This window comes from Eschrichtius robustus, chromosome 16 (genome assembly GCF_028021215.1).
Source record: "Eschrichtius robustus isolate mEscRob2 chromosome 16, mEscRob2.pri, whole genome shotgun sequence".
In the NCBI taxonomy this organism is placed as follows: domain Eukaryota; kingdom Metazoa; phylum Chordata; class Mammalia; order Artiodactyla; family Eschrichtiidae; genus Eschrichtius; species Eschrichtius robustus.
Window position 1 is genome coordinate 39429551 of NC_090839.1, and position 23079 is coordinate 39452629.

General features: G+C 44.7%; 1 protein-coding gene across 1 annotated transcript in view; it reads left to right on the forward strand.

The window, feature by feature from the left end:
• The window catches only part of SLX4IP (SLX4 interacting protein), a 184378-nt gene that overhangs the window by 63571 nt on the left and 97728 nt on the right, over window positions 1–23079 (forward strand).

The following is a 23079-nucleotide window of genomic DNA, read 5'->3' on the forward strand; positions in this document are numbered from 1 at the left end:
CTGGACCACCAAGGAAGTCCTTCACTGCTGTATTCTTAACGCCTAAAATATGCCTGGTCTACAGTAGGTGCTCAGTAAATATTTGGTGAATTTGTAGTACTGCTGTACTAGTCACCCTTCAGAACGTACCTCTAGATCTTTAGACTTGATGGTTAGTACTACCTTTCTTGCTATTTGACCTTGGCATTAGTGGCCATCAGTCTGGTTCTCCTTCTATCTAGTTATAGTGCCTTGGGCTGCTGTAGGCACCCTTCCAGCATTGATACAACCAGGGGCCGTCACCGTTATGGCCTCCCCTACTATCTTTCCCCCACATTCCCTTAACTCATTTATTTAACCCATATCCCCTTAATCCATTCCCTCTGGGTATGAATGGGCCCCTCTATGTGCCAAGGTTTAGGTGGGACCTAAGGCTGCCTATGTTGCAGGCCTGTTGGCAGCTCCTAGGTCTGCAGGCCCACTGTCTTCAGAGCTCCACGGGGGTGAAGTGGCTACTGAGTCTCCTGAACAGCTGGCAGATGACTGATGGGCGGAAGTATAGGTGGCCTAGAGGCATGGCTGGGGTGGATGGACCATGGAAACAACCTAGAAAGTGTAGAGCCAAACATTGCCAGATGCTGAGCTGCTCCCTGAGACGTAGCCATACATGCAGTTTTGTATAAAACTACACTTTAGGCCACCTTGCTGCCACCGTGCCACAGGAGGGGCTGATGTGTACGCCCTGTGCTTTCACATGCAGCTTTGCTTTCATCTGAAGGACAGTTGCATACACAAATGCCAGATTTCTTTTTTTAGCTCAAGACAAATTGCTCTTTGTATTAGTTTCCTGGGGCTGCTGTAACAAAGCACCACAAACTTGGTGGCTTAAAAAGAACAATTTATTGTCTCGCAGTTCTGGAGGCTTGAAGTCCAAAATCAAGGTGTTGGCAGGGCCATGCTGTCTCTCTGAAGGCTCTGGGGAGGATCCTTCTTGCCTCTTCTAGTTTCTGGTGTTTGCTGGCAGTCCTTGGAGCTCCTTCCCTCTAATCTTTCCCTCTATCATCACATAGCGGCCTTCTCACTCTGTGTTTCTATCTTTTCTTGTTCTTATAAGGACCTACTAACCTCATCTTAACTTGATTACATCTGCAAAGACCCTATTTCCAAATATGGTCACATTCACAGGTACAGGGAATTAGGACTTTAATATATCTTTTTTTTTTTTTTTGGTGGAGGGGGACACAGTTCAACCAGCAACACTCTTTTTGAGGCAGAAGCAGCAACCAGTGAGGAAGCCTGGACATTTTCTAAGGATAGAGAGCAGAGTTGACTTCTTCTGGACAGCCTTGAGATTCCCTAAATTTTTTGTCTTTATTGATTGGTTTATCCTAGGACTGGGGTCATTCCTTTTCAGACCCTGGAGTGTGTGTGATTCAGTTAAGTGAGTCCCGTGTACCTTCTTTCTTCCTCTGGAGTCCAGGAGCCTTGAGAGAACAGATGAACTGTGAATGGCGAATTCCCTGAAAATACAGTAAGAACTATCCTCCTGCGGGTGTAGGCTGGTCCCTCGTGGGGGCTTTCGGACCTCCAGTGGGGCAGTTGTAGAAGGCTGCAGCAGGACGGCGGGGTGGTGGAAAAGTGGTTGGAGCCTCTTTCATGTAAAGAGCCCCCTTCTCAAGGGCTCTCCCATACCCTTTATCCTGCAAAGGTGTCCTTAGGGCTCCTTCTCTTCATCGTTGCTCGTTGCTCTGTGGCATTGTTGTGGGCCAAGTGGGAGGTGCCACAGATGCTTGGCAGAGTTGGAGAGGCAGACATCACCTTGCTCCTCTCATCTGAGGCTCCGCATTTGGAGAAGTAGGACACTGGACTCATATTCCTCTCCTGGTAGTGCAGGAGCCCAGTACTGACCGGATCTGTGTGGAGGAGGCCCAGCAGTTAGAGAGGGGCCTCTGAGAGGCTTGTGGGATTTTCCTGGCGAGAAAGATGGTGGCCACAATGGAGGGAGGCCAGTTAAATGGCCGTGATCCTCCGTCAGCGGGGAGGAGTGTGCAACATCACACACCCAGCAGGGCTTAGGTAGCCGGAAACGTGGCAGCTCCATACCCCCAAAGTGAATTTTAAAGTTGACTTACTTACACCATTGTCATAGCAACAGGAAAACTCTTCTGACCTATAGCTGTGGAAGACTCTGTAAAAGAAACTGTAGAAGGAAAAAAAATAATGCCAGGAAAAAAAAAAAAAACAACCCTGTAATAACGTACCATTCTTTCACTTATTCAGTCAACTGAGAATAGCAGTTTGTGCATTTGGCAATCAAATGGGAAACGGCATTGCATGTTACAACATGAACCTGCTTACACTAAGTGATTTTTGTTTGTTTGTTTAGACACAGTGAACAAGAACCTTCAAGTGGAAAGCTATTAAAAATGTGAGAACTGGCAGTGCTCACTAACCTACAGGAATGATAAATTCAAAGAGCCCAGAATCCAGAAACTGTCTTGAGCATCTGAACTCTAGACTCTGGGAATGAGTGTGTGTCTTCAGTCCATCAGCTGTAGGTCATTTTTCTTTCTGTGAGGTCTTTTTTCACTTATATATTGTCTGGACAGGGTGGAGCCCCTGCTTAGAGTCTATTTCTAGCTCGCAGAAAGACTGAATTATTGTAGACCAAAGCCAGTGCTACTTGGAAAATGGGAAAGGCGGAGGAGATGGGGCATGTCCTTCTTGTCTGGCCGGGCTGTGAACTTGGCTGGGACCCCTCCTTGGGTGGGTGTTCCTGGGAGGTTGCACAAGGCCTGGGTGAAGCTCCTGGGCCAAGCCTATTAACGCCTCTCATCTTGTATGAAGGCCGGTGCTTGGGAACTCTTTCTTATATCTTTCTGCCACTTGACTCTGGGCTCAGCATATTTGTATGTGATCTTGACTAGAAATCTGTAGGCCAAAGACCTTGTGTGCTATTTCTGTCCTCTCACTCGCCTGTTCTTTCTTTCTCTCTTTCTCTCTATTTAATATATATATTTTCTATATTATATGTGTGCACAGATAACACAGTTATATCAAATTATTCTTTTTCTTCATAACTATATTAAAATGGGATTTTTAAAGCCCCCCCTTCCCCGCCCCTTTTAACCAGCCCATTTCTCCCTTAGTCCTTGCATGGTAACATCTCGATTCCCAGTTTGGCGGGAGAACCACATCCACTAGTCGGGTTGCATGCTGCTCCGCTCTGTATTCGTGGTTGTGATATTGAAACTTCAGGACCACACACAGATAGCAAAGTCTCTGGCCACTTAAGCATGTAAACAGTCTGGCTTTTTATAAAGTGGAAAAATATTTCTTGTGCACTACTTTAACATGATCAGCATGTTGAAACTTGGTGAGCAACTGTGTCAACATTTCTTTGGCTGGAAAGAGCAAACCTGGAGAGCCTCGTGGTAACATATAAAAAACGAAGTTGCTTTGTGTACTACTGGGATTTAGGCAGCAATTACAGCCTGCAATTGACTTTCAAACTTGGGACACAGGATGAGTGAAATCATTATTTTCGCATCATGATTAGGCTAGTTGAAATAATGATTCCTTTTCAGGCGGCTAAGATTCTTTCAGGGAATCGGAGGAAAATGGGTAGCTGAATTCCCATGAAGTCCTTTTATAGAAAAACTCACATCGGACCCGGCCTGCCAGTGTCTTCTTTGGTTTCAAATATTTACCGAACACCTCAAACGTGTCAGGTTCTCTTTTACGCACTGGGCATGTGGATTAAGCAGGATAGATAGGCTGTTGGCTCGTGGTGCTTGCTCTGGCTGTCTCAGGGGAAACAGTAAATAAGAAATCGGGTAAACAAGAAAGACGATATTTGTGATTGCTCTGAAATGGGTTTTCTCAGCGTCAGATGTTTACTGAGGGCACTTTTGAGACACTTAGGATACGTCAGCAGTGATCCTGGAAAGCCTCACCGAGAAGGCTTGAAGAGGTGAGGGGGTCAGCTCAGCGGTGTCTGGGGGAAGAATGTTCTAGGCCTGTGGGGACCAGAGTGTTTGGGAACAGCAGGGGGCAAGCGTGGCTGGAGTGGAGTGAGTAGGGGGGCGGGGGAAGGACATCCAGATACCGAGGGTGTAAGTGTGAGAGCAGGGTGGGCAGCTGACGGAGCGGTGGGGCTGCTCTTTTAGACACGAGAGGTCGGGGAAGGCCTTTGGATGAGGTTTTGAGGCTTGAGTTGAAACCTGAAGGATTTGATGAGCCTATTGTGCATGGGAAGAGTTAGGCAAGAATGGTCCAGGCATGGGAATGGGGGCACGGCAAAGACCAAGGGCCCAAGACAGGAAAGAGGCGCCCCCCCACCCCTTGCCCCTGCTGTCCTGTGAAAGCGGGGAAGGGGAAGATGGGAGAGGAGGGAGGAGACGGCTCAGGATGCCCTGTGTGGTCGGGGTGAGGGGTACGGGTTTTACTCTGAGTGAAACGAGAGGTAGAATGAGGTGAGGTGCTCCCTTCTACTTGTCTTCTAAGGTTTGAGAGAAGGAAGGAGAAGGCGGCATAAACCACGTGTAAGGAGGGAAAGCTGCACGAGGGCCGGACTTGATCCTCTTCCTTCATCGCTGGCCCTCGAAGCGCAGCCCGTGCCTGGCAGATTAATGAGGCGCACAAAGCAGGACGTGTTTGAATGGATGGACACATGGATGAATGATTTAGTGACATACCTCCTGGGGGGACAGAGGCCTGTTATCTTTTATGTTTTGAGTTATTTGGAGAACACAGACACAAAAATCCTAGAATAATATACCAGCCACCCAGAATTTATAGCACTTAACATTTTGGCATATTTGCTTCCAGCCTTTGTAAAATGTATGTGTGTGTATGTGTGTGTGTGTGTGCGTGTTTAAGTTCCTTTCAATTCCCATCCTCAGTGGCTTTCCCCACCCTAGAGGCAGCCATGTCATGAGTTGGCCTAATAGTTTTTTTTAGCAGATCGCCTGTTTCTGGTTTGCATCTGGGGAAAAGGAAGGCAGAGAGGAGAGCCGGCGTTTCCTAAGAGGCTGTGTGGCAGGTCTTGTGGTCCAGCACTCCCCTGGCTGGAGTTGGGGGAGTGTCTGTGCCCAGACCCCACTCTGGGGCATCAGGCCTGCTTAGCGAGCTTCCCACAGTGCTGGGCACCATGCCAATGTGGGCAGAGCCTCTGACAGCCCCGCCCTGAAAACCCCTCCCTTGTCGCTGGCATCCCTTTAGCATGATATGTCCCGGATCAGCTTGTCCCGGCTCCTGACACCGTCAGCGCATGCAGTGCTCAGTGTGGGCAACTTTTCCAGATAGCCAAAGCTTATCCCTTTTTTCTTTGAGACATGGTGGAAATTATCCTAAAATGTCTTGCAGATTTAGATTTTCTGAGCTTCTTAAATGAGGTCTGTTGATCTTTAGTGTGAATTAATCAGGGTCATTCTTTTGAGCATCAGTAGCTATATCCACTGTTGCTCCCGGGGCCACGCGTGGCTTCCTGCAACAGTGCATGACCCAAAAGTGCTCTGCTAAAGCTCTGCTGCCTGCTTTCGCTAACTTGCAGCCCTCCCTCTTGCTGTTGTCAGTCGGCCTGCCTCCAACTCTCCCCCAGTCCCACTTCTCACTCCTTACCTAGGAGTTCTGTCTGCTTTGGCCTGGGAAGCAGATAGTCAAAGGAAGAAAATTCCAGGTAAAGCCAAAGAAGGCTCCAAGTGAGTGCTCTCCACTGAGGCTCCTCTAGGTCAGAGTGTCTGTGAGACTGCACAGCCTGCCATCATGAGACTGGCCAGCAGACATGGTTGGACGCATGGTCTCTTCCAGGTGGCCAATACTGAGAGCAGTGCCGCCATCTGAGGCCCAGTGGCTCCATTTCTCCCTTACATGACAAGCCAGGGTCTCACTCACTTCGCCTTCCCTACCTTCCCTGACCAAGAGCTTGGGGCGCAGGGCCTCTCATGAGCTGCTGTGGTGGCTGCCCTCAAGCGGTAATTCAGCGTTAGAGAAATCTGGCTAAAATTGTTGAGGAAAGTCACTGCTGGCTCTGTAAAGCTTCTTTTTTCTAGAACCAGTTGTTCAGTTATAAAGGCAGCAGGGAACATTGAGATAATCTCATTCTAGCTCCTAGTTTTACAGCTGAAGAAAGCAAAGCCCCATATGAGAAATGACACGACGGAGACCACTAAGTCCCTAGTTGCTAACTGAGCAGTGCTTCCATCTTGGAACAGTCTGGCCACCGTGGTCAGAGGTGCCCTGCTGTTGGATGTCAGGAATCTGAGCACAGAGGCTGGTAGGTGCTTTGGCAGGGGGGAAAAGTGCCTCATTTCCCGAGCTTGGTGGGATGTCATCTCAGTGCAGACCAGATTTTCTAGTGGTTAAAAAAAGTGGTTGAGAACTTACTTACTCACTGTGTGGACAAAGGCTTATCCAGAAAGATGTTCATTGCAGCATTACTTGCAGTAGTGAAAAATTGGAGACAGCTGGTCCACCATGGGGCTGATGAATAAATTTTGAAATAGCTACGTAGTTGAATATTATGCAGTTATTAAAACTACATGTACAGAGTTATTAATAATAAGGGTATTGACAAAGTCACTGGTTGTTTTTGAGCGTACTAAGTCAAACAGGCAAAATTAAGAAGTAAGGAAAATAGTATAAAAATTATGTACCATATCACCTTAACTGTATAAAAACTTTAAAGAGAAAAAAGACTGGCGAGGAAATATTCCAAAATGAGACTGTCTTTTTTTGTGAAAGTCTTTTTTTTTAAATTATTTTTTTCCTGTACTTTACAGAGTTTCTAGAATACCCGTCTACTATTTTTATAAATTAAAAAATATTTCTTAATGATGTAATGTGGGGAGGGGGGTGCAGAAACAGCTCTGGTTAGGGAGACAAGGTGAGAAACCATATTTAAACATCCCTGGACACAGTAGGAGAAGCTGCATGGCCCACCTTCGTGGCATCGCACCTCGCCACGCCGAGCGTAGTGCCACCAAACAGATACACGGGGCGGACTTTTCTTACAGTGTCATCCCTAAATGTAATCGTCTGGTACTTAACCAGAGAAACAGAGATTTGTTCCAACACTGGAGGGGAGAAAGGAAAAATTGGCCACATTGGACTGATTTATACACAGACAGTCCCACACTGTGTTTTATTTATTTTTGTGTTTAAGATGTTTTCAGGAGTAATTTTTCATACAGTCATTTCTTGGTGAATTTTAGAACCCAGTTGTCATATAAGCTCTGATTCCACTCTGTGTGCCTGATAACAGATGTCGTTGTTACTGATGTGCCCCTGTAAGCCTGTGAGGCCTTGCCACACGGTCTTTTCCCTTGTGTGTTGCGTTGATCAACCTCTGAATTGGGACCTGAGAAGGAAAGAGAAAAGGAGTGACAGGGTGGAGAGGCAGGGGGAGGAGAGAGGTGTTACCTGTGTGCCCCTCGTCCTGCCAGGCCAGCCCACCTCCTCAGTATTGGCTGGAGAGGGAGGAAATAAAGAGAGCTAATGTTTATTCACTAGCTGCCATGTGGTAGACGGAAAGTACCAGATTCTAGCAGATGCAATCTCAGTGAATCTTTACTGCAACCTTTTGAGATAAGAATCATCCCCACATTTTTCAGATAAGGCAACTGAGACTCAGCTAGCACTTGGTAGAGTCGGAATTTGTACCCAGGTCTGCAGAGGTCAAAGCCCAGATCATTCCTCTGCCTACAGCACTTTCAGGCATCTCTCACTCCAGGAAAGTCAGGAGAGAGCCCCTGCCCGAGGACTGTGCCAAGGTGGCCGTTTGTCGCCATGACGGATGTCAGTGTGGCCATAGGAGCTGCCAGGTTCATTGTGCCCCACCCTGCTGTCCTCACTGCCCTTGTTGTCTGCCTGGGAAGGCAGACGTGGAACTAGGCTTCAAAAAGCTCCAACAGGGGCTTCCCTGGTGGCGCAGTGGTTGAGAATCCGCCTGCCAATATAGGGGACACGGGTTCGATCCCTGGTCCAGGAAGATCCCACAAGCTGTGGAGCAGCTACGCCTGGGCGCCACAACTACTGAGCCTGCGCTCTAGAGCCCGCGAGCCACAACTACTGAAGTCCGTGAGCCACAACTACTGAGCCTGCGCTCTAGAGCCCGCGAGCCACAGCTACCGAGCCTGCGCTCTAGAGCCTGCGAGCCACAACTACTGAAGCCCGCGCGCCTAGAGCCCGTGCTCCGCGACAAGAGAAGCCACCGCAACGAGAAGCCCACACGCGGCAACGAAGACCCAACACAGCTAAAAATAAATAAATAAAATAAATGAATTAAAAAAGAAAACAAAAAAACTCCAACAGACGTTCAAACCCTGGTCTTTTCCTCCTGCCCATTTTCTGGAAATATCTGCAAAGAACAAGGCCACAGGTCTCTGAGGGGTCAGGACAGCACTCCAGGTGGCAGTGAGCGGATGGGCGGGGCATAGAGGTGGAGAGGAGGCAGCTACAGCTTCAGCAGCTAGTAAGTTGCTTTTGCTTCCTTAGGGTTGAGTGTCTTCCTCTTTCCACCCAATCAAAGACTGACCTGCAAAGCACCGTCTTCTTTCAGGCTGGCTCTCTAGCCCACCTGCTGAGGTGGGGGAACACGCGCCTGAGGTCATGGAGGAGACCCGGTGCCAGGTCCTCCCGGCCCGCTCAGCCCTCCACTCTCCTCCTGCCCGCACCCTCACCCCCTTTCCTTCTTCCTCGGGACTCCTTGGCCCCCTGGCCAGCTCTCACTGTGTCCCCCTGCTGCTGTTCCGGCCTGGGCTCCGGCACCGCACCCCCTGAAGCTGGCGAGCACCTTATCCTCGTGCAGACGTGCCACTGCCAGTGCCGCCCCCAGTGTCTCTCCTGCCCTGATGCCTCCACACCTGCTCTCCAGGCAGCCTTGAGGTGGGGAAACGGCCTGGAGTTAGTGCTGTCAGCTGGTCCTGGTGTGATCTTGAACTTGAGCCCTCTGGGTTCACTTGCCACGTTGAGGAAACTCATCCACACCCAGCAGGGTTGGCGTGAGGACGGCGTGAGGAGATAACATGTGAGAAAGGGCCTCGCCATCCTCCTTCCCTCTGTCCCCACTTCATTCTCCCACCCAGTCTGCGGACCCTCGCTCTGAAAATCTGTCTAATTGACAAAAGGGCTTTGGATTGGCAGGCTGAAGTCTTCTTTAGCTGTGCGATATTGGCCAAGTCAGTTGCCTTTTTGAGCCCGTTTCCTCATCTGCAAGAATGAGTGTAGAACTACCCACCATACTATTCTCTGCATGTGGTTGTGCTTTATAAACTGTAAAGTACCACGTGAAGGAGGAGCATTTGTTACGCATTCCATGCCTCTCCGACCTGAGAGGACTTGAGATGGATGGCACCGAAGATTCGATCACCTTATGAAGAGGCATTTCATGCTAATAATTCATGAGGCAAACATGGACTGTGTGTGTTCTAGTAGTATGCGTGCCTTTATCCATTGATCCACCCCCGGACTCAGTGACCTTGTTCTCAGTGCTTCACCTGTGATTTTCTATAGCACACCCGTGCTTTCTCCTCCTTCTGCTCCTCTATACTTTTTAAACTCTTGATTTGTATTCAGGTTATGAACGAATGACCCTTAAGCCCCGAGGGTGTTAAGGAGTGCTTGAGTCTGTGCTCTGTGGCCATACTTGCATCCTGGGTAATGGGCAGCTGGGGCTGCAGGCCCATTATGCAATTGGCTGTCCTCTCAGATGCTGTGATCAGTGGGTCAGGGCTTGTCCACTAAAGATAAGGTGGCTGCAGTGAGAGGGAGCCTGGGCTTAGCCTCAGGCACCTGGCAGATGAATTGGGCACAGTGTGCCTTTGCAGGAGGATCCTGCCGGCCAAAACCACTGGGTCTGTTGTTGGGGACCGGCCACTTCCTGGGTTAATCCATCAGCTTCGTGCGTTCATTGGTGCTCTGGTCTTGCCCCTCCATTCACCTTTCTGGCAAATGGAGCCAGCTTGTTTTCTTATCCGGTTTTGAGTCCTTTAAAACTTCAAGTTTGCAATACACTGTCCTCATAATCCGCCGACATCTACTTAACCTTTGGTGTGTCATACTTCCCTATCAAGAAGATGATATGTACTCGTTTTTCAGGGACACATAAAACTTTCTTAAACATAATCACAGAGGAAAAAAAAACATTGAAGTCATTCAGTACAAATCATCACCCTTCTGCAGTCCCCGCTGCATCCGCCCTGGTTTGTGCCGCCTCCTGGGGCAGTGTCAGGGGTTTTGAACATCTGTGAATGGTCTGTTCATCTGACTGTCCGCAGGCAGTAAGGTGATGAGACTCTCCTTGTGTTGAGCTGAAATCTGCCTACTTGAAACTCAGTATAACAATTATTGTTATAATTTGGTCAACAGAATATGTCTACCAGCTTTTCAACAATAATAACAGTAATACAAACGATTAATTTAATAAAAGCAACAACAGCAATGGCACTTTCCATTCCACTTGATGGTCACCGTCTTTCTGTGAGGAAGGTATTGTTGCTGCCCCAGCTTCACAGATGAGGCTCAGAGAAGGTGAGGACCCCAGGTAGGACGCCGCTCAGGAGCAGAGCACTGAGTCCCCACAGCACTCTGGCTCCCACCTTGCCTGTGTGCCAAGACCAGGTCCTATCCTTCCCACCCCAAATCTTTTCTTCTTCTTCCATATTAAGTAGTTGATGCTTTTGAGCATCCCATATAGAATGATGTTCTCAGACCTGACACCCAGATATTCCTACTTCTTTTTACCCTTTCTAGTTTGACAGAATCCTCTGAAAATTTGGTGCCCATCAGGAAGCTGTATTTTGATAAATTTTAGTTTCGTTTGAAATCTAGAATTGCCACATAATAGAAACCCATGCTTAGGAGAAATAATTTGCTATCATATTCTTGTCAGAGAATAGCACACAAATGTGACCGTAGGCTTGGGAGGCAGTGTCTCTGAGTTCCGTGAGCTGAGAACAGGGGCTGGCAGATTTTTTTCAGTAAAGAGCCAGATGCTAAATATCTTGGGCTTTGTGGACCGTACAGTCTCTGTTGCATGAACTTAACTCTGCCATCGTTGACGAAAGCAGACAAAGGCAATGTGTAAACAAAGGAGCACGGCTGTGTTCTAGTAAAACTTTATTTACAGAAACAGGCAGCAGCTGGGTTTGGACTTTGGCTCAGTCTGCATTAACGGGATTTTCCTTGATGGTGAGGAAGGGTTTACGAGTGGGTGTGAAGTAAGACAGTCATAGTTATTTTGCACTACTTATTAATAGCACCCCCTTTTAGTTTCAAAAGTATCTTGATCAATAAATAATATACTGTCACCCTAGTATTATGTCACTTTAAGGTTATTAATGAGACTACGATGAAATAGAAACTCTGCTTTCTGTGCTCACTAGTCAGGACCTTTCTGTATCAGGTGACCTTTCCGTAGATTCCTATGCTTTTCCAGTCCAAGAAGAGGGCCTGGCGATGGAGGGAAGCACTTGGAGGGAGGGATACAGAGACTTTCCAGAGGAGTAGCCATAGCTCAGCTTTGTGCAGAGCTTCCTGTGTGCAGGGCATGGTACTAAGGGCTTCATGTGGACCGTGTCAGGAAATACACACTAATCCCATGAGTTAAGTATGATTATTACCCCCATCTTACTGATGAGGAAACTGAGACACGGAAGGTTAGGAACTTTGCCCAGGTTCACAGAGCTAGTTGGATTTGGATTCAAACCTGGACTATCATAGACCTCAGAACCCAAGCTCTAAGGCTGAGCAAGCACGGAATAATTAAAGCAAATAAATCAGTCAAATGGAAGCAGGACAAGATTGGGATGAGGTGGAACCATGCTCTTTTCCCAGGTAGAAAAGGTGGCAGATATCACCTCCCACCTTACCCATCTTAGGTATAAACATCACCGAGGTCAGCGAGTGTTAGGTGGGACCTTTCACGGGGAGTAAAGGAAGTACAGAATCCTTAGGCCTTCTGGTTGGAAGAAGCCTCAAGGGCACTGGAGGGACTTGAGGCCAGAAGCTGCCCCAGGGGCTGAGGGCATCCTTGGACTTGGAGGGAGAGGACTTGAGGAGGGCCTGGGGGCTGCTTTTTGCATCAGAGCTGCCTCTGGCCTACTCAGGGCTTTGTCTGGCTGGGCCCAAGGGCAAGAGGGGCGGGGGAGTCCTGGCTGTGCTTCTCGCTGGTCACTGCCCTGAGCAGAGTGAAAAGTCCTCATCCAGCACAGCATCTGCCTGGCGTTCCGATGTGCATCTCCCTGGGATGCATGTGGCTTCTAGCTGGGACAGTGGAGAGAGCATGGCCCCCGCCCGTTTCTGGACTCTTACAGGTTAGACCCCCGTATTTCTAGCTCAGTGACTTAAAGACAGCACCAAGTTGTATATAATTTTCAAGGGGAGTTGCCTTCTTTAGATAAACCTGTGCCAAAAGGAAATCTTTAAAAATAATTCCTATCAAGTCTTATGATTTCTGGGTGGTATTTTTTTGTAGTTTCCAAAGCAGTGACCCTAACCACAATGAGGACAGTCCTTTGGAGCTTTTGCAAACTACTCACTCAGAGAAAAGCGCAAAAAAGGGTGCCTGTGGGTTTGGTTAGAAAACTCCTCCCGGGGGTGGGAGGTGAGAGGAGAACAAGGGGTTCTGCCTCCTGGCCCCCGCTTTTCAGCGTGTATTCTTTGAGGTGTATTATACTTGGTGTACTTTCCCAGACGTTCAGTGTGGCCCCATGAAAATTGTCTAAGTTCATTTTGGCATCAGGACAAATAAGAGGATGTTTCCTGTTTGCCTGACTCTTGCCCCAACTTCTTTCTCTGTTCTGTTAAGCTGTTGGCTAAGTTCTTTCCTCTTGTATTCCACATTTTAACTGATGTTAGGGCACCAAGCACAAAAATCTGCAAACAGTTAACTTTCATGTTTGAGCATTCTGGTTGGAGCATACCAAAATTAAAGTTCACATAGCACGGAAAGATCACCCTCTGTATAATGCATTAAACATTTAATAACTGTACAATAATCCTGGACATTTAATGGGCCACATGGGAGCCTTAATGTGGTAAAAATGTATTTCTTCACTGTCAAGTTAACTTGCATCAAGTTGAGAGAAATTCTTCGAAGCGACTTTGAGCCTAGAAACAAATAGCATATTCTGAAAGTAATTTTTATGTAAAAAAAGATAATAGAAATAGAGTATTAGCCCAGAGCTTTGTGTATTAGCCCAGAGCTTTGTGTATTTCTTTGCAGTTCAGTACTTTTTAGGTTGGGGAGAAGTGTCCCTCCACGATGGTGCAGAGAGATGATGAGTAGGGCTGACAGCTAGACCAGCATCGGAACACAGGTCCCTCTGGCCCCAAGACCTGGCTCTTTGATTGGGAATGTGGACTGTTTGAATTTGGCCCCTCTTGATGTATTTTTTAAAATACTACACTTTTGGAGGAAAAAAGAAAGGTCAAAGGTCAATGTGTGTTGTTATCAAATTGAATTCATATTTACTTCTAAGTTGAAGCGTTTTTTAAGGAATTGTTCTCTGGTGAAACAGGTGTGCATTTGAAATGATACAGTTGTTTTCAGAGGCTCAGAAAGGACTGACTGAAACAAGGATCAAGTCCAATAATGTAATTACCGGTTTTCCTTTGTTTTGGTGTATTTAAAATAGTCTTGGCTCCTTACTCCAAATGAAATCCAATCAAAACACTTACAATTATAATGTGCATAAATTAAGGGCTTAGGAAACTGATATTTCTCAACTATTTGGGAGGAAATGATGTCTTCTGAATGAAATTCATGACATAAGCCTAGCTCATCACTTCACTTGCCTGAATACTATACTTGAATGCTATTTTTTTTTTTTTTTTAGTTTGAAAACTTTCTTGTTGTTTGGTTGAAAATGTAAGATGTTGGCATATGTTACTGTCATTTTAGGTCTATTTGTATGGTTGGTATCAGAATATCAATTAGTTCGTTCTTTAAAGCCGATACTATTTTAAGAGCAGTAATGTCTTTACACCTGATTTTGCTGTGTAGTTACCTGCAGTCTCTCTCTTGCTTCTTGAGGTTATTTTTATCCACACCGTGGTACCTGGCCTAGTGCCTTCTCTTCCATGGTTAGTACACACGCACATGCGTGCACATGCACATACACACACACACACACACAGAGAGACACAATGTAGATCCTGGCAAGTCTTTAATCTTTGAAGGGAGATTTAGACTTTCAATTCAGAGAAAATGACAGGCTCTTGACTATAGTAGATAAGGTGGTTATTGAGCAAAACTGAGGTATGGCTGTGAGGCTTGCAAATTGACTTGGGGGACTGTTTCCGAAGAAAACTTCCCGGTGTTGGCAGCGCTCAGGAATGAACATTATGCTTCTAGGATGTGTGTTTGTTTGCATGTGTCAGTACTGGGATGTTTTATAATAAGTCAGATTCTTGCTTAATGGCCCTTCTCCATCAAGATGGGTCTAAAAAGGAGAAACTCCCAAGCTCATCCCACGAAAGACAGCCGTGAAACAAACATCAAGTAGCAAGTCGGCTGCTGTGTTCTTAAGAAGGAATTTGCTGGCATTAGCCAAGAAAACCCCAGAGTGGCTCAGGTTGTCTCCGTTGGCTTTTTTTTTTTTTTTTCTCCATTGGCTTTTAATCGTCTTCCCCTTTAACAGAGTAAAAAATGTCTGGGCAGTTACAGCTTTGTTCTAAAGTGGCCCATAATTTTGTCTATGTTTTACATCCCAGTGGATTCCTAAGACCAAATATGGTATTGCTTCTCAGAGAGGTCTCCTATTCTTTCTCTTCAATCTATACAATATTTAATAGATTTATTTTGAGGTCAAGATTATCTTTTAGGTTAGCCTGCAACTTAAAACCTGATAGACTAAAGTGGTTAGTAACACAGTAACTCAGAGCGACCACTGGAGGAACTGTGCGTGTCCATTCTGATCACTTAAAATCAAAAGCCATCACGTTTGAGAAAGCATTTGTAAGAACGTACGAAATTGTTCAAACCAGTCTTTTCTCTCCACTACATGCCATCAGCTCTTACTGGTTTTTTGTTTCTGTATATACCACACACAAAAAGACTGTGCTTCTGTCATATCCACCGTCATGTGGTCGATGCCACGCTGGGTTTTGTTGCACTGCGGAAGATCAGGGGTACTGCCATGCCCCTGAGTCTGGCTTGACAATGGGCAAACCAGAGAGAAGAGAGGGAAGGAGGGACTAGATTTGAGGCAAAAGATAGACATAGGCCAGAACTCTGTGTGAGGTAGAGATAAGCAGTGTTCTGACAGAAATGATGTCAGTGAGTATCTTCCCACATATAGGAAATGAAAAATGCTAACATTTATGAAAAGAAATGAACATGTAAAATGTGTACTTTAGGGAAGTGGGCATATCTTATTGGTTAGAAGTTCAGGTTCTGGAGACATACGGCCGGTGTGGGACTCCCGGTTCTGTTCTTACAGCTCTGTGACTGTAGGTTTTGGACTAACCACTTGGTGCCTAATTTCTCATCAGTAAACTGGGGGGTGGCAGAGGGTCCCTGCTTCACAGGGTCAATCTGAGGAGTGAGTGAGGAGAGCATTCATTCCCTGTGCTAGCTCGGCGCCTGGCACTCAGCAAGCCCTGCGTGCCCACTGACCTGGGACCGCTGTCCCTGGGGTGCTGGGAAGTGACCCGTGCTGGGGCCCATCCACAGGGAGGCTGGGTGCAGCTGTGTCAGTTCACATCCGTGTGATCCTGAGCAAATCTTTTAACTTCTCTAGGCCTCAGTCCATTGCCAGGTCTGTCAAATAAGGGATTCGCTCTCCAAGATCCTTCCAGAATGAAAATTTTATTCTTTTTTTAACTGAGAATAAATAGTACTTTAATATTTAAGAGTTCTGTTTAGAAAAACAAATAGTTCTGCTAGGAAGGCACACTCGCTAACTTCAGGAAAATGTTGATTAAACCGACATTGTTGCTTTCCTGCTGGGAATTGAATCTTGTCACTCTGACAGATGGCCGCTCTCTGAGCAGCACTACAGACCTTTCTAAGGAAGGCAGAGCAGAGGATGGTTAATGCTGGCCATAGAAAGGTAGTAATGAGTTTGATATTTTTTCCTGCTCTGGGTTCTGAAAGTAACATTTGTATAAATTCACTGTACTAAAGCCATTGCATTAGACACATTTTTTTTAAGTCCACTTTTTTGATATATAATTTATGTGCAATAAAATGTACCCATTGATGTGTACAGTTGGATGAGTTTTGACAAATGTTTACATCTGTGTAATAACCACTGTCCTATAGACATTTAAAAACAGCTTTATTGAGATATAACTCACATACCATAAAACTCCCTCATGGGAAGGGTATTTAAATCCAGTGGGTTTTAGTGTATTCACAGAGCTGTGCAGCCTTACCACACGGTAACTTTAGAGCAGTCATCCCACTAAAAAGAAACGCCACACCCATTAGCAGTCACTGCCAATCGCCCCCCCCCCAACCCCATTCCCCAGTCCTAGCCCTAGGCAACCGTCAGTCTACTTTCTATCTTTATAAATTTGCCTGTTTTGGACATTTCAAGTAAGTAGAACTATTCATACAATATGTGGTCTTTTGTGACTGGCTTTTTTCACTTTGCAAATTGTTTTCAAGGTTCATCCATGTTGTAGCATGTATCAGTACTTCATTCCTTTTTATGATGAATACTCCATTGTATGAATATACTATCTTTTGTTTATTTATCAGTTAATGAATATCTGGGTTGTTTCCACTTTTTGGGTATTATGAATAATGCTATTATAAACATTTATATAGAAGTTTTTGTGTACACTTGTATGTTTTCATTTCTCTTGAGTATACACCTAGGAGTGGAATTACGAAATCGTATGGTAACTGTTACGTTTAACTTTTTGAGGAACTGTTTTCCAGAGTGGCTCTATCATTTTACAATCTCACCAGCAATGTAGAAGGGTTCCAACTTACCCCACATCCTCATTAACACTTACTGTTGTCTGTCTTCTTGACTGTAGCCATCCTAGTGGTGTGAAGTGGCATCTCATTGTGATTTTAATTTGCATTTTCTTTTTCTTTTTTTTTTTTTTTTTTTTTTACTATTCTGCATGATACTTTATTTTTTTATTTTTTTTTAACATCTTTATTGGAGTATAATTACTTTACAATGGTGTGTTAGTTTCTGCTTTATAACAAAGTGAATCAGTTATACATATACATATGTTCCCATATCTCTTCCCTCTTGCGTCTCCCTCCCTCCCACCCTCCCTATCCGACCCCTCTAGGTGGTCACAAAGCACCGAGCTGATCTCCCCGTGCTATGCGGCTGCTTCCCACTAGCTATCTATTTTATGTTTGGTAGTGTATATATGTCCATGCCACTCTCTCACTTTCTCACAGCTTACCCTTCCCCCTCCCCATATCCTCAAGTCCATTCTCTAGTAGGTCTGTGTCTTTATTCCCGTCTTGCCCCTAGGTTCTTCATGACCTTTTTTTTTCTTTTTTTTTTCTTAGATTCCATATATATGTGTTAGCATACGGTATTTGTTTTTCTCTTTCTGACTTACTTCACTCTGTATGACAGACTCTAGGTCCATCCACCTCACTACAAATAACTCAATTTCGTTTCTTTTTATGGCTGAGTTATATTCCATTGTATATATGTGCCACATCTTCTTTATCCATTCATCTGTTGATGGACACTTAGGTTGCTTCCATGTCCTGGCTATTGTAAATAGAGCTGCAATGAACATTTTGGTACATGACTCTTTTTGAATTATGGTTTTTTCAGGGTATATGCCCAGTAGTGGGATTGCTGTGTCATATGGTAGTTCTATTTTTAGTTTTTTAAGGAACCTCCATACTGTTCTCCATAGTAGCTGTATCAGTTTACATTCCCACCAACAGTGCAAGAGTGTTCCCTTTTCTCTGCACCCTCTCCAGCATTTATTGTTTCTAGATTTTTTGATGATGGCCATTCTGACCAGTGTGAGATGATATCTCATTGTAGTTTTGATTTGCATTTCTCTAATGATTAATGATGTTGAGCATTCTTTCATGTGTTTGTTGGCAATCTGTATATCTTCTTTGGAGAAATGTCTGTCTAGGTCTTCTGCCCATTTTTGGATTGGGTTGTTTGTTTTTTTGATATTGAGCTGCATGAGCTGCTTGTAAATTTTGGCGATTAATCCTTTGTCAGTTGCTTCATTTGCAAATATTTTCTCCCATTCTGAGGGTTGTCTTTTGGTCTTGTTTATGGTTTCCTTTGCTGTGCAAAAGCTTTTAAGTTTCATTAGGTCCCATTTGTTTATTTTTGTTTTTATTTCCATTTCTCTAGGAGCTGGGTCAAAAAGGGTCTTGCTGTGATTTATGTCATAGAGTGTTCTGCCTATGTTTTCCTCTAAGAGTTTGATAGTGTCTGGCCTTACATTTTAGGTCTTTAATCCATTTTGAGTTTATTTTTGTGTATGGTGTTAGGGAGTGTTCTAATTTCATACTTTTACGTGTACCTGTCCAGTTTTCCCCAAAGCAATGTACAGATTTAATGCAATCCTTATCAAACTACCACTGGCATTTTTCACAGAACTAGAACAAAAAATTTCACAATTTGTATGGAAACACAAAAGACCCCGAATAGCCAAAGCAATCTTGAGAACGAAAAATGGAGCTGGAGGAATCAGGCTCCCTGACTTCAGACTATACTACAAAGCTACAGTAATCAAGACAGTATGGTACTGGCACAAAAACAGAAATGTAGATCAATGGAACAGGATAGAAAGCCCAGAGACAAACCCATGCACATATAGTCACCTTATCTCTGATAAAGGAGACAAGAATATACAGTGGAGAAAAGACAGCCTCTTCAATAAGTGGTGCTGGGAAAACTGGACAGGTACATGTAAAAGTATGAAATTAGAACACTCTCTAACACCATACACAAAAATAAACTCAAAATGCATTTTCTTGTTGGCTAATGATGTTGAATGTCTTTTCATGTGCTTATTGTCCGTTTGTTTATCTTCTTTGGAGAAATGTCTATTGAAATCTTATGCATTTTTAAGTTTGGTCATGTGTCTTTTTGTTATTGTTGTAATAATTCTTTATATATTCCGATCAGATATATGATTTGCAAATATTATCTCCCATTTTGTGAATTATCTCTTTGCTTTCTTGATGGTGTAGTTTGAAGCACAAGTTTTAATTTTGGTAAAGACTACCTTATTTTTTCTTTTGTCACTTGTGTTTTTGGTATCATGTCTAAGAAATCTTTGCCTAACCAAAGTCATGGAGGTTTACACCTATGTTTTCTTCTAAGAGTTTCATAGTTTTAGCTCTAACATTTGGGTCTGTGATCCATTTTGAGGTAATTTCGGATGTGGTTTGAGGAATACATCCAACTTCATTCTTTTGCATGTGATATCCAATTGTCCCAACACCATCTGTGTTACATGTGTGAACGTGTATTTTCTTTTCTTTCATTTTTAATTCTTTCCCTTTTTAATTCTTTCCCCTGTGTAATTGTCTTGGCATCGCATTATAGACTTTGAAAGAAAAGCAATAGTTCCCTGCTATACCCCCTCCATCCTCTGTTCTCACTCCTCAGAAGTGATCACTCTAAACCCTTTTAGCTGTTTTTTTCTGATTTTTACCTCCATATTTCTAAATACCATGCTTACATGGCTATTTCTTGAGTATTATGATAAAACTCAATATATTTAAATTTGAACCATTTTGATATAAATCCATATTGTGTTTCATTATTATGATGATATTTTATATTATTATGACAGTGTTTACTGCTGAGCCAAGTAGTGTACTCTGAGTACATTTCTTTTTTTTCTGTATCATTTTTGTTTTCCTTTGCGTTAATTCCCCGCCTCCCCCCAACCCGCATTTTGTTTGCATTTGCTTGATGTCTCCTGCAGTCTGGTCTATCTGTCCCCCACCCCCCAGCAGGTCTTTAAAGTGCCTGCCAGTCCATTTCTCCACATGATCAGACCCCACGGGTAATCTTTCTATTCTGTTTTTCCCCTTTGTCTTTCTGTGTTCTTTGTTCTGGGGTTCATCCTTCCTGGAGTCCTCTCTTGCTTTGTTCATTCCAAGCTGGCTGCTCTGTGTATTGCTGTCTTCCAGAGACTCCTATTGCTCTTCTTTTAGGAGTTCTCTTCACTTCTCCTCTATTCTCTGCCTGGGATCCCTGCTTCCTGGATTAGCCAGGGATCCTTTACATACAACTGAGGAACCTGATGTCCAGATTAATGAAATTCCTTACTAATATCCTGTTTCTTTTACTGCTCATGGCTGCTGAAAATGAATTAAAAGCAGTTAAGAATCCTGAGTCAAGAACACATTCCTTACCCAGAACAAAAGTCTTATCCATCAGAACCATAATTCTAGGAACCAGGAGGTTACCTGGAGATACAGAAGTGGTGCTGCGTCCCCAGACATGGCCACTGAAGTCAGACACTTTCCTCACCATGCCTGTCTTCATCAAATCTGCTTCTCTTTTATATACAGTTCTAAGGTGCTTGGCCGTTTGACTTTCTAGGGCACATCAGAGAAGAAGTTGAAAAAATTTTCAATTAGGAGCAAAGGGAATGCTAGAAACAGGCACACGGTGAGCTGTAACAAGTGCCAGTTAGCTAAGGGACAGAAGGCGGAATTACTTTTAAAATCAGCGTATACTTGGTAGAGACCTGAATTATACATCATTTAATACATAATTTAATGTTATTACAGAAAGTCCTGTAAGAGTCAGGCTCACATAGAGGCGTCGCTTCATTATGGTGCTCCTCAGTGGCTGGCCTCCTCCCTCCCCACCCCCCTCCCTCCCCCTTTCCTTTAAAGGAATAAGTTTTAATTTTCTGGAAAGTAATTTTATGTAGAACAATCCATTTGTCACAATTACAAATAAAAAATTATTACCTTATATCCTTATGAGAATAGAATACCTGCTTGGACTTTACCCCCTTTCTCTGCTTTTAAAAGCACAGCCTAATGACTGTCCTTATAAATCGCATTTCTAGCACTAAAACTATTTGTGTTCAATCAGTTAAAAAGAAGTATATATGTACATATATATGTATATAAGTATATCAGTGATATTTTAAAAAATCTTATCTCTCTCTCCCTACCCCCCTCTCCTTTTCTCCTTATGTCTTATTGTAACATCATCTTACTTAACCAGGAAATCTATTATTAGAGCATGTCAAGGTTCTAAAAAAGAAAGTTTTGCACAACATGTTGAAATAAAAACATCCTGAATGTGTCCTTTGGGGTACTATCTTTAAGTCTGGCCACTTCTTAGAACCAAAAGTCTGGAAGTGGTTTTAGCCAGTAGCAGGACCGACCCCTTCAGATTGTCCAAAGGAGGAAATTGAGGTTAAGATTTTTCCAGAGAATACAGGACAGAAGTGGAACCAGAACCTCCCTGACTACGCCAGGTCTCTCTAACATCAAGAGGGTGCAGCCTCATTCTGGGGGCTGATCAAGTCCCTGCAAAGTAAATGGAACTAATTAGCGCTTCTATTAACCACATTCACAAACATGGAGAAGCCACTGTGGCAAGTGACAGAAATCACGAGGTAGAGTGAGCAGCGGCCACAGGCTGGGGAGAGGCGTGCTTTGTAGTGCAGAGATGCGGAATAGCTGTTTGATTCAATGTGTGGTGACTTACAAGCCTTAGAAATGATTATTAGTAAGAAAAAAAACTGGAAAATGTTTTGATCTTTTGCTGAATAGAAAACGCAGGTTGTGTTGCAGTCAATGGGAAAGGATTATTAGTTCTCCCTTAGTGTTGCATTTCTCTTGGGATCTTAGATCTTTTGTAAAGGCTTATTAAAGCCCCCTCCCCCAAAGCTCAGTGATCCAAATTGATGTTTTTCATACCTCTTCTCTGTGTCCCCGCCCCCCAGTAGAGTGGAGGTGCCCTGTGGGTGGGAGCTTGTCCTCTCTTCCCCCCACCCCCCCAGGCAGCTCAACAGGGGGCAAAGGGGAGTATGAGGAAGGGAGGGAGGGACGAGGCTCCTGGCCTCCTGGGCCTGTGGGTGAAACCACATGATAGCGTGTGAAACAGAAACCTGGATTTTGCTGATCCGTTGGTCCTCACCTACATGCCTCCCCCCATTAAAATGTCCTTCCCCCACCCGCTCCGGGTGTTCCAGGGGAGGCGGGGTCGTCTCACACGTGCTGTGTATCAGCCCAGGCGGCTGTTACTGGTCTTCCCCATAGAGCATCCTCCTTGTTCTTGTTCGCTGCCACTGACGCTCTTAACCCGCCCGTGCCACCTCCGCCCAGGTGCAGTGATGCAGGGAGCATCTCTCCTGCTCCATGGCGCCGCCCGTTGGTGGGGAACAGGTCCCACCGCAGGGTTGCTTGGGTCTTTTGTGAACACAGTTTGCTAGAATGGCAGGTCACAGCCACCAGACTGAGCACACAACCCGCTTCCCTTCTGCTGCAAACTCTCACCCAGCCCTGCAGTCTTTCCTTGCCACTTGGCCTCTAAGTCTACAGCCCTCTGTCCCTCCCTAATTTTGCTAGAAGTTCCTGTGTGTGTTTAAACCCCAAGTGCAAGCAGAGCTCAGATCTTTCCTCTGCACCAGACCTCTCGGCAGGACCTCTTGGGATAGTCAATGGGTACAAGCATATGGAGAAGGTGGCAATCACTGCTTTCCTGGCCAGGTGGATCTCAGCTCAGTTCCACTTGGAAGGGACACTCTGCCACAAGATGCCGTGAGAGTCACTGAGAGGTGGAAATGGTTGATAGCTTTCTCCTCATGGTAGCAGTTTATATTAGAATTGTTTCTAATGATGAAGTTGAACTTAAGCCAGTTTATGGGGAAGTTGAATTCATTCAAGTCATGTTTAACTGGTTTTTATGATACTTGTTAGATTATCTTTTAACCCCCTCTTTTAACTGACCTCTGTATGTGGACATGGTGAAATGCTTTTGTATTTATCTCTCCAAACTTATAGAGGTATGGTTATGTGGAGAGAGATTAATTAATTGTACGATAAATAAAGTAATAGCCCCTTCTCCTTTTTAAATGTTACGTTAAACTCTAAAAACTGTTTCTAAAATTTGACTCTAAGCATCAGGGAAGTCGGGGACCACAACTGCCTGTCCC